The sequence below is a fragment of the Octodon degus genome, unplaced genomic scaffold (genome assembly GCF_000260255.1).
Source record: "Octodon degus isolate 3935 unplaced genomic scaffold, OctDeg1.0 scaffold00495, whole genome shotgun sequence".
Classification (NCBI taxonomy): Eukaryota; Metazoa; Chordata; class Mammalia; order Rodentia; family Octodontidae; genus Octodon; species Octodon degus.
In genome coordinates this window covers 42,197-54,897 of record NW_004525071.1, presented here as the reverse complement: position 1 = coordinate 54,897, position 12,701 = coordinate 42,197, and the positions used below count along the sequence as shown (strand labels likewise).

The window sequence follows — 12,701 nt, the reverse complement described above, 5'->3', positions numbered from 1 at the left end:
GTCGTGTTCCACACCTTCCCACCTTTTTATTTAACAAAATCTCAAATATTTGCATAGCTTGCATGCAGGATAAAATGTTCTTCCAGGGTTCCCAGGCTCAGGGCCCATCCTGTCTGGGACCCTGATCTCCACCCTAATACAAGTCCCCACCTCTTGGTTATGCACAGACTTGGACCCACCCCCACTCAATTCCCAAATCCTGTCACCACTTTGTCTCAAAAAAGGGGCTGTGGAGCAGCTGGTTCTACATCTCACAATAACCCACAGTCTCCCACCCCAACGGAAATACAAGCCCCAGGAAAACCCTTGTGCAAGAAGCAACTGGAGTAGGCAGGGGCTATCCCCTCAGGAATCCAAAGTTCTCAGGAGTCTGACAGCCACTCCACTCCCAGCCTTCTCCAGGACAAGTGTGCCGCTGTCACACTTCCTCAGTTTTCCAGTCAGCCTTGAGCTCACAGAAATATTTGAGCAGCACATCCAAAAATGGATCACTGAACACCAGTGGGTCCTGCTCTGCAGGATTCAGGAGTCTGCAGAACTCACATGGCCTAGGTGTGCCTTGGCTCGTTCTTGTCAAGGCAAGGGTAAGCCTTGGCCCTCACCTTCATCTGTATATACAGCTGAAGTCAGCAAGGATAAACCTCAGCCCTCTTCTTCATCCCTCTCTATAGCTGAAGGCAGCAAAGACAATCCTGTGCCCTCTCCTTCACCAGTGTGTACAGCTGAAGGTACCAAGGACAAACTTTGGTCATCTCTGTCATCAATGTCTATTGCTAAAGGCAGCAAAGACAAGCCTGGGACCTCTCCTTCATCCCTGTCTATAGCTGAGGGTAGCAGGGATTTACAGAAGGTGAGGTTCCAGCTGAGGCAGGACTTGGGCAAGAGTCTTGGGCATATTCCAGGCAAGGCCCCAAAAGATGTCTCCAGGCCCTTACGAAGCTCCCCAAGAACATTTCAGGGGGTGATCTTGGAGAAGCCAGAGAGAAAGCTGATAAGGTCCACAGAGATAGAGCCGAAATGACTCACCAGGAAGCATGGAGAAGAAACACACCAAAGTCATGCTCACAGAGCATTTGGGAGTGAAGACAGGGCTGATTCCTCTGAGAGTGCTCCCATCCTGGCTCACTATCAATGGTGCCTTTCTGACTCTGACACCCACATGGAAACCAGAAAGTCACCATCCTCCAGGGCTCAGGAAACCAATGTTTGTCCCATCCAGAAGTTTTCTTCTCCAAACCATGCACACTGCAGGACCTTGAGATACACATCACAAGGATTAGGGTGAGGCACAGATAGGGCCTCCCACTCAAGCTTCTCAAGGCCATAAACATCTTTAGACCCACAAAGACTCCACTCTGTCACCCTTTCCACTGTTTGCCCTTCCCTTCTCATCTGGGATGTCATGGGCTCTCTTGACAGTTGAGGATGCCATGTTTCTAGGGAAACTACCTCAGCATTTCCAGAGGAGGAGGTAGAGTTTAGGGATTCTGTCCCTACCCTGAGCAGTCTCTTTGTCTCCTCTCTCCTGTGTAAGGAGATTGAGCAGGCCCTGACAAGTATCCCTCCTGGAGACAACCAGGGGTCCTCAGAGACCCCTCCTCCAAATAGGAGAGCACAGGGCCTTCACAGCAACTCACACACAGAATCGTGGGCAGAACCTGTGAGAGCAGGACTGTGCTGCAGTTTGGCAGAGGCAGCCTCAATGTGCCCTTGCTTTCTGGAACATGTGTGGCTCACAACACAGGAGAGCCAGGCTTGCAGGCAGACATGGTGAGCAAATTCCACCAAACAGGGGTTAACTCCCTGTAATCCTGTGAATCCTCCTGAAGTCTGTGTCTTGGATATCTACCTTCCAGACAGATAGGCATCTGCCATGTCCCAGTGCCATCACCACAGCTCCCCCCTGGGGAAATGTTAGTCTCACACATCAGGTGGTCTAATAGCAGACAGTAGGAGCAGAATGAGCTGGCAGAGGCCCAGGATCCCACAGCAGCAGCACACACAGAAGAGCCAAAACAAGATGTTTGCTCCTGCTTACAAGCAAGAGGTCAGAAGGAGGATAAACCCAGGGAAACCCGAAGGCAGACAGGAGTCTTGTGGACCTCAGAGCCCACTCGGAATGAGAGAAGACATCTTAGACCAGAAGAAATTTCAACTGCCCTCACAAAAATAAAATCAGTACCCTCAGAAGGCTACTTGCAAAAGTGTCAAGAAATTTCTATAGTGGGTTTCACCCAAGAAAAAAGTCAAAGGACAGAAAGACCCCCAGAAGAAAGGCACCTCTGGCATTGCCCAGAGCCAGAGGATAATGCAAAACAGACCGTGTATGGACCAGAACACAGATGCGGCTCAACTGATCATGAGTGCAGTTGGGCAGATGTTAGAAACTAAACTGATGGTTCAGCATGAATTTTGTGCCCAGAAGTTAAATGAGAACAAAGAGAAAGAAGGTAAAGACACAATCTCACAGGTTTCTTGCATCTCGGAGCACAAGTGAATATCAGGATGTGCAGCCATCCCTATGTCCCACAGCTGTGCTATGAAGGAGAGGTACTCCCATGACCAAGAGTCCTTGAAGACTAGACAGTGCAGCACTGGACATCAGAGCCAGAGGCTCTCCCACCCCTCAGTCCCCAAGAAGCTTTTCCTGGTCATCCCCTCACAGTTTGGGTCCCCTGGGCCCAGGGCACCAGGCCAGCATCATTGCCTGAGGCACTGTCCCCTTTGGAGAGGTGTCCTGGCTGAACAGCAGAGAAATTACTGACACATTATTCTCAGTAGGAAAAGATATCTCAAGAAAAATAAATGAGTATGTACATGAAAATGACTTTCTCAGACCATTCATCTGTGATATGTACTGCATTCTAATAAACTATTTTTCTTCTAAGAAGTAAGTGGCTAGGTCTTCTTCATGCTTGGTGTGGTCTCTGGTGTATAGAAGGAACAGAGTGTTGAGGAGGGTGACCAGGGTGCAAGCTCACCTTCCTCTGAGCTCCTTCACTGACTCTTGTTTTCATTATTACAGAAACACAAAGAAAACTCTAAAAGGAAGCCAAGGAACCCCAACTATACCCCACCCTGGGCTCTGGTTCAACCCCTTTCCACTGTCCCTCTACCTTAAGGCAGCTGCAGGAACCAGGGGCATAAAAACATCTTAGGCTGAAAACTCCCCACACTTTCATCAAGGGTGGGGCGATGTGGCTCCACCAGTCATAAATGGGTGGCACTTGCTAACCCAGGGAAGCCCCTCCTGGACCTAACAATGGTCACGGCAGAGATAGCCTATGTCATTCAGTTTTGACAGAAAGCTCAGAGCCTCCTGCCAGGTCCTAGGCCTACTTCAGGCTCTAGAGCAGCAGTGAGGATAGGAAAACCCCAACAGTGTGAGGGTGGCCCTGCTCACGGCTCTTTTGTCCTCGTCCATCTCACACACTCAGTCCCAGTCAGCATTTTGGGCAATGGAACAGGAATATGAGGCCCAGTAACTGACTCAGTCACTGCGGATAGTGTGGGATGTGGGAGAACACAAAAGGCCGGAGCCAAGACTGAAGCAGAGTGGTGCCAGCCCAGTGTGAATGCTGCAGGGCATAGGGCACTCACAAGATACCACTGCAGTCCAACAGCAGACTGGAGGTGACATCAGGGGCTAAATGCTCCTCCGTGCACCACTCCAGGGACCTACCTGATCCAGATCCCAGATCCAGAGAAAGCAACTTTAGCTCCCACACAGAGGCAGAAAACATGGTTTGAGAGAGAGAGCAGAGCTTCCTGCTGAGGATCAACATCTTATTAATAACTTGGGTAACCTTGTATATGTCCACATCCTGCAGAGAGGATGAATTAACAGTGGGCAGAAAACAGAAGACAAGACCTGAGAGTCTGGCAACCTTTCACACGGGTGCACCCCAGGACTGCCTATAAATGGGGACCTTTGAAGGGTTGAGGGTCTGCCCTGCGGTCATACAGCCAGTCTTTCCTGGCTCCCAGCTGTGTTTTATCCACAGCAAGGAGAGTCGGTGTACATGCAGCTTGTGCCACACAAAGGCTGGGAGTGGCCTGACCTGCTTTCTGCAGTCAGAGACAGTCCAGGAGGAGTTGCTCTGTCCTCAGTTTCTAACATGGGTTTCCCTTCCTGCAGGCCTTGCGCCTCATGCAAAACCAGAAGGCTCAAGAGGCAGGGAGAGGAGCAGCCATTCCTCAAAGGGCATTTCCTGCACTGTGTGTCACGTACGGCAGCCACAGACACTGCACATAAGGCCTCAATCCTGCGGTCAAGTGTCCTGCAGAAAGCACAGCTTATTGGTACATGCAAAGGGGCCCTGCACCCATCTGTGGGAGTGGATTGTACCTGGGGTGGAGGCAGAAGTAGGCACCCAACCCTGGGGTCTGACTGGTGGTGCTGCAGGCTGCCCTGCAGCCAAATTTTTTCTCAGGGAGCTGGATGCCTGTGTGCCTGTGTTCATACCCAGTGTGGACCCAGATATTTGAGGTGCCAGCGCTGGTAAAATGGGCTGGGCCCTGTGGCACAGATTGTCCCCGTTCCCAGTGGCAACCATGACCATAGGAGGAACTATGCCTGGGTGCCTCTGGGTTCTCTGGGGTCCTAAAGTGTGTTCTCAAATATATTGAGGTGGATATGGTCCCAATGCTTCTGCCAGCAACAGTGCCATAACCTAGCTAGGCCAGAGGTGGAATACAGAAGCAGCGTGCTCCTCTGTCCTAATGCTCAGTCTCCACAAGGGACCATGAGGTCTGCTGTGCAGATTCAAGAGACACCTCACATCTCCTACAGAGGCAGCTCACAGAGAAAGCTCATCACTGTGTGTGTGTGTTATACACTGAGATCCCCCAGTCTACCTACAAGACACTCACATAGCTCTGAGTTCTTGTGTCACCTTGACAGAGACCCCTTATTCCCCCTATTCCCACCTAGGCCTCTGATCTCACAAAGAATTCTTCCCAAGACTTCACCTGTTGGTCTCTCAGTGTGATCTCTTTTACTTAGGCAGGAAAGAGGAAACGAGACAAGAAGACACGAGCTAGGTTAGGTTACAGCTGATCTGCCTGGTAGACAAAAGGACTACCCATCAACAGTAAGGATCTTTATTTATACCTTATGAAGTTGCAATACACAAGTTTGCCTAGTGACTAATAGCCCATAATGTCCAGGCAGGATGTTTTTGCTGAAGACAAAGGTAACTTGATGGCTTTAGGCAGTGAGGCCTCATCCTACCTCCCACACAGGGTCAATTCCAGCTTCAGCAGCTCCATTCCCAACACTCACCAGATTGCACAGGCTCCCCAGTGTCCTCACCCAGAGATGTGTTAGAGGTATTAAGCACAAACCAGAGACCATATATAAAGGTCTCCCTATGTTAGTAAAATACGCAGAAACAGGCTCAACAGTAAACTCTCGGTTGGCACAACAACCTTCCACTCTCAAGAGCTCTCTCACTGCCTTTAAAGACCTCCCAGTCAACATTGAGTCCACCTCCCAAAGACCTTGCACAGATTGGCAAGTTACTCTACAGTTATTGTGGAAACCTCAGAAAACCCTGAGACTTGTCACAGACTTCCCACTGCATCTTGAGGGCCCCTCCTGCACACACCATACTGATCAACTTTCCATAGAGTCCCTAACACTGAGGTCTCCGCAGAGACTTCCCACAGGGCTTTTGCAGGGACATTATAGTGCTCCACAGTGCTCAAGTACAGTGAGTCTTTCCATTCATTCATTCACCCACTCAACATTTGCAGCATGCTTACAATAAAACTAAAAACATAATACATGATTTTTGTCTTAGCTTTCACAATCCTGCAGGAAGGTTCCTCACAGTTAAGTCAGAGAGAGGTGTTATAACCTGTAAAATCAATTCCAATTTTGTAACTCTGTATGCTTCTGCTATGATCTTAGCCTGACACATGTGTTACCATCTTGTGCTGTATGTGCCATTTTGTATACATTTTCCATTGTAACTTCTGCTTTTGTAAGCATTTTCCTGAAACCCCTTCCTCCCCCAAGCAGTTATGGGAAAAACTCGCCCAGAGCGAGGCCATTAAAACCTCAAAGGCAAGCTACAAAACTTCAAGGACATTGCCTCCAGTAATAAGACATGCTAAGGAAATAGGTTGAAATGTCCAGATAAGCCCACCTGTTCTCCGGACCTTGAAATTAGCTCATAGCTACCCTTTACCTGAACCCTTTTTGGTATCCTTAAAAGGTCTTAAATCCAAACCCACCAATTTTTGTAAAAATCATCCTAAAACTAACCAATGCGATCTGCTTCTGTACATCGCTTGCTTTCCCCCCCACTTTTTTGTGGTTTTTTGCCTTTAAAAACTGTGTCTGCCATCCCAGCGGGGCCTCTCTTTGCACCTAGCATAGAGACCGCCACTGGGTACCAGCTAAAATAAAGCTCTTCTTTAACTTTTGGACTTGCCTCATTGTCAACTGATTTTTGAGCTACAACAAGAGGAAATAACATGCCTGTGATCATAAAGGTAGAAAACAACAGAGGAGGCATTCGGCCCAAGCAGCCTCACTATATCTGCTGTGCCAAAGACCTCCTGCTCTCCTGTACAGAATTTCTCTTTATAATCTTATGAACAAGTCAATATTTCCCAGTTGTCTGCATTCCTTCCTGTCCTAACAGGTCATATATATAACAGGGTCACTTCAGATCCAATTTTATGTGGCTAAGGAAACAACTCAAAAAAGAAAAAAAAAACCTTTAAACGATTATTTAACTACAATGATTCCTGAAACTTTCCAGTGACTTGAGGGCCTAATGGGAAAATGAAAACAAAAACAGTATGTGTCCTGGCTCTGCTACACACAAGCCCTGTGATCTTCAACAAGTCATTTGGTCTTTGTGATCCTTAGTCTCATCTATAATGCTGAACTTATATGGTGAACAAGGAACCTATAAGTGAATGGTATCTTCTGCCTCCCAGGACTAGTGTGAAAATCACAGAAAGTAATGCATGTGAAAGAGCCCAAGATGAGTATAGGTGACACTATATATTCAAACAATGTTCATTTTAGTTTTTTGGATAATTCACATGTTTAAAAGTGAAAGACCAAAAGTCAAATCCAGAGACAAAAAAAAAAAGCAGAGAGAATCTCAATTAAAGGCTTGTTTTCATACATTAAGTAAAAGTCACAAGATGGACCTCAAAGGCCTCCTCTCAGAGAAAACTAACATCACCCTGGTGTCCTGGGGTCTTTCCCATTTATTTCCCTGAGCCCTGATGGTGGTCCTACTGGACTGAGACCAGCAAGTCTGAGGGAGAGGAGGCTGAGAGGAAAGAGCTCACTTATCACTATTACCAAGAAGCTCTGGGAAATCTTTTAAGTTTCTCAGTCACTGCTTCTCAGTGAGGTTCCCTGAGCCAGGCACTGGATCTGAGATGGTTCAGGCTGCTTCCTGATGCCATCTACTGTGGACTGGTTGCACACACAAAACCAGCTAGCAGGAAAAAAATCTACCAACACCAATGCCTTGTTCAGACCAAGGACAGTGCCTTGTGCTTTCTTTCACATGGAGATTAAAGTGAAAAAATACAACTATGGTATGTCATTTCTTTCTGTAACATCAAATTCACATCACAGATGAAACACCTCAACTTTAAAAGTAGGATGTAAATATATCTTGATAATTCTGTAAAAAATAAGCTACATGTATTTTGCTCTGACATAACTATTGCCTCCTTAGATATAATAAAAAGAAATTAAAATACCTGCCACATTTCTACTTTCTTTTTCACTTCCTCATTTTCTACAAACTCATTTAAGTTTGCCAGAGCTTTGGCTGCCAGTATTTTCTTTGCATCTGTACTTACTTCAGACTGCAAATTGTTCTGTGGCACTGCTTCAGACAGATCTTTGCTGTCCTGGATATCAAGTCCAACCAGCACCTGTGCCTTTGACTGGAGTCACAGTCCAGAGGTGTGCAGTGAGTCAGGGCTTCTTCCTTGTCAGAGTCTGGGTTCCAATCACCATGATTCTCCCACTGACAGTGGGCCTCTTCTCTGGTGCAAGAGTGGGACTCTTGCTAGTGCGAGAGATCTGGGTTCTCAGAGACTGTCTTAGTTACTTTTTCCTAGTTGCTGGGACAAATACCTCACACTCTAAGGAAGGAAAGGTTTATTTAGCTCACAGTTACTACAGAGTTCTGTCTATAAGCTGCTGGCTCCAAAGCAAACAATAGCAGTTCATGTGGCAGAAAACAATGAAGAGCAGAGGAGGAGCAGGTGCAGCATCCATCAAGCCTCTGCTTCCTTCTGCACTGACATCAAAGACCTGAACTCCACAGTGAAGATCAGAGCTCCTGCATACTGGTGCAGCTGGCAAAATCAAGCTCCTCCAAAGACTGAGATTTCTCCATGATGCTAGGCAGCAGGAAACCAGGCAGGAGGCTTCCTTCCTTTGTCAATTGTTGGGCCCTGCCCACCTGCAGGGCTAGGCCCCCAGGCTGAGATCTGGAGCTGATTCAGCCAAGGTGACACAATGTATCAACTAACACAGAGACATTTGTAAAGGTGGGTGTAATGGGTTCCCTGGGGTTGTGTGAACATAACACACCCACAGAGAAGGTTTGACTCCATTTTATTTCATTTGCAGTGTCCCTCCTTAGGCAAAAGGGTGATGCATCTTTGTGTACTGCTAAGTCACCACACTTAGGATGGTTCCAGAACAAAAATGTACTGCAAACCAACGCTTCCATACTGAGATCCAGAGCAGGAGACAATGGGATGTAACAGTGGCTGCTGGGCTTCTGCTGCCGCACCTTGTGGCCCACTAAATTCTGGGCAGCCACTGTCCAAGAAGTCTCCCCTTGCTCAAGGAGAGTCTCTGCTCTCCTCAAGTCCATGTCACTGTAGCTGAGCCACCTCTTCAGAAGACTCAGGGGCTGAAGGCACTCAACATTCTGCCTCTTCCAAAGAGGGTCATACTCTTGATCATTGGAAAGACTCACATCTCAATCCTCAAACTCTGTTGCCACTGCAGTAGAATTAAATGGGTTAGCTGTGTTACTGTGGTGCCACAGTAACTCTTTATCCAGGTCCATTGTGACCATCTCAGAGACAGGCTTCAATTTTATCAGAGTGTCCAGACACTGCTAATCCATCCTTTACCACTATTGGACAATTCTCAGCCAAGTGCAGTTGCAATTTGCAAAATACGAGAGTGATTTTTGGCACATAGTGTAGAACTCATGCCTCATAACCATGAAGTAGATGATGCTGGTGAATTAGGTACTGGACTAAGGTGACCACTTGTGCTTTTGGGTCCCAGCAAGAGAAGATACTGCGGAGAGGAGTCAGAAACTGAGTAAATTCCCATACACAGAGCAGCTGCCTTGTGCTTTTTATGGAATTGGGTTGCTTTGACAGAATAAATATAATTGCTTGATCAGCAGTTTTTCTTCTTGCAAATGCTAAATAACATGCTATTAGTATACCTAAACATAGAGGAAGGGAAGATAGATAAAAGCTTATGGTTTTGTTTATCATTCTTCAATGACATAAAACCTGAATACCTGTTAGGAAACCATAAAAATATGTGAAATATAAACATATAAAGGACAATTTTAATACTTTACAACCTTTTGTATGGGTGTTCATTATTACACTCCCTTTTCATATAGATTCCATTTGTACCTGTGGGTGGCAGTCCCTCATCATGACTGAGGCAGCTCTGCACCCTGGAGATGGGCTTGCACAGAAGTGACAGGTGAGGATGTGTGGAATAGGGGAGCATGATACAGCAAGCTTAGCATCTGGTCTATTAGGTCAATGAACATTACTAAGTAAAAGGCAAATAATTTACAAGTTCTGAACATTTTGTTATGCATGAAAACCAGAAGCTCTGAAAATTTCATGCTCTTCAGTGTGTGGTAAGGTACAACCTATCTTTCCCACTGGTGCATGGAGGATCTTTCCTGCAGTATCTGGAGAATCACCTCACACACTGTCCAGGAGAGTGATATTCATCCCTGGGATGCTCCATGGCAGGTGGGAAGTCCACGGCAGGCATACAGGTATACAGTGGATAGAGAAAGGCTACTCCTCTTCTGGTCATACTGAATGACAGGATAGTGGAGGCACCAATCTGTTGGCCCTTATTTTTGTTCTCAGATAATTAGTGTAATGACATTTCATCAACTTTTAAGTAAACTCATACTTTTTCTATGGAACTATGTGCACAGAGAACCATTGCTTCACAATCATAATCCTTATACGTCCAAAAGTAGAGACCACACGTTCCGTGCAGTCAAACAGCCACGGAGTAAACTTGACCCTGCCAGTTGTAATGTAGCAAGCTATTTTTTCATGAACTGAACTTTCTTCTACTCACATTATTGCTAAAGATTAAAAAAATATACCAAAGGTAAAATGTTTAAAATATGAATGGAGAAAATAATGCTCACTCTTTTCGTGTCACTTTGGCTAAACGTTACCATCCAACATATATTATGTAATAAATGAAGTGATTTTTTTTAAAAAGGGAACAGGATGAAGAGATAGCTCAGCAGACCAAGCACATGTTTAGGCAGGTGCAAGGACCCGGGTTCAATGCCCAGCTGTGTTAGCTGGGCATGCTGAGCTGGCTGGAGACTGGGTGTGGTTGCCATGCCTGTAATTCCAGTGCTGGGGTGGCTGAAAACAGGAGGATCGCTATGAGTTTGAACTGTATAGTGAGACGCTGTACCAAATACATTTTTTTAAAAAAGAGAAAATAATGGTCACTTGAGTAGTATTAAAATCTGTTTAATATGATGCATTTTTCAGGCCTAAGTTATTGAAAAATACTGTTATGAAGATCAGTATATGGATTTTATTTATGACTTTAATTTTACTCCAAGTGTTTCTCATTAGAATGACAAAATCTGACTGCTTTTTATAGTTAAGTATGCCTACTTCCTTGGATTTACCTCTTTAGCCACACCCTGCAGCACCATGTATGCCTACTTTTCCTTCTCGTAAGGCAAATGTCATTACTTCACCATATGTACGGTTGCAGTTAGAGATGCTACAGCATGATCCTTCCAGCTGAAATTATAGAAATAAACTGGGCAATAAAAAACTAAAATGTAAAAATGAAGTTAATATATAGAAATAAGCATTTGCAAAGACATCTGCAGAAGTAAGAGAATTCATAAAAAGTATAAAGATATAAGGCACACAGATTTCATATACAGGCCTAAAATAATAGGCTTTTTACATTTCTAATATGATTAATGGCCATTTTTTACAAAACACATTCTATATTAAAACATTTTCTGCTGAAACTCAGCAAGGAAAAATTATGAAAAAAACAGAATGACAAGTTAATAAAGTCAATGAATCACACTAAAGTAACTCAGATATGGTGATAAAGTACATGCCTCATTTTTTGGATACAACATCTCACTAATTGGCTAGGTCTCAAACTCTTGACCCTCCTGGTTCAGCCTCCCAAGTGCTTAAGGTACAGGCGTGTGCTACCATGCCCTGTAAGCTCATACTCTTGTTGAAGCATGGAAACACATCTAAATGATGGCTGAGCTGGTAAAAATAGGATATAGATTTTTCACCTAGGAGAAAACAGAAAGCTAGACACAATCTTAAAAATAAGTTCTAAAACTGCATATCTATCCTGTTCAGGTTGATATGAATAACATGCAAATGGATTCCATCCAAAAGCTCCTGTAACTGTGAATCCTCTAGGACTGTCACAAGAGGATTTTCCAGGATCCCACTGGAGATGGGGCGCGCTGCAGCTGAAGTACAAGCACATCCATCTTCCATCCCTGGTGCCACTATGAAGCTGTGTGATCCTGGGCAAACCATAATTTTCTAAGCCTCTGTAGCTTCATATATGTTAAACAGAAATAAAACAAATGTGATACACAACTGCCATAAGAGTGAAATGATCTAAAAATGAAGATACGCTGTAGGGATCCAGTGAATGGAAGAGACAGCAGGCCTCTTCCCAATTTTCTCAAAGGAAAAAGAAAACTTGCGACACCACACCAAGGAACAATGCTAGCAGTATTTAAGGTCAAAGCCATTTTTTTCTTTATTTCTTATAAGCCATGCTGCTATGCAGTTGGTATTTATTTTTATCATCTTTTTAACCTGAGAGTTTAGAAGACAAAAATCTTTGAGCACTGTTCTTGATCATTTCCAAAGAGAGTGAGTGGGCGAAAACTTACTGTGAGCCTCCATGAATGCTTCAGGAAGGTACATGAAGCCACTTTCTTGTTCCAGACACTTTTAACAGCTAGCATGTTCGCCAGGTCACTGCAGGTTGACCACTGTTTGTATGCTATGCTTTAAAGGAAAAAGAACAATTAGTCATACCAGAAGATGGACTTAAAACGAAAAAGTTTGCTCCCCACAGTGTGAGTAACACCTCTTTCTGAAGAACTGTTTGATGATGTGGTACTTCTGGAGGAGCTCACAGGATGAGTAAGCCATTGCCAGGATAGTGTCAGAGATCCTGCAGAGGGAGGAGGAACTGGTGAGAACCACAGAAACCAGATCATTTTACCTCAAAACACTGAGAGATGGACTTTTTTCTATGATTTCAATAGACCTGTGAGAATATTCTTAAAAAAATCTGGCTTCGGGCTGGAGAGATGGCTCAGTGGTCTAAAGCACCTACTTAGAACAAGCTTAGCAAAAGCATCAGGGACCGCGGTTCAATCCCCCAG

At 45.1% G+C, this 12,701-nt stretch overlaps 1 pseudogene; it reads right to left on the bottom strand.

Annotated features, from left to right (window-relative positions):
- Positions 1–7,746: 7,746 nt before the first annotated feature.
- The window catches only part of LOC101588889, an 8,150-nt pseudogene continuing 3,195 nt past the window's right edge, over positions 7,747–12,701 (bottom strand).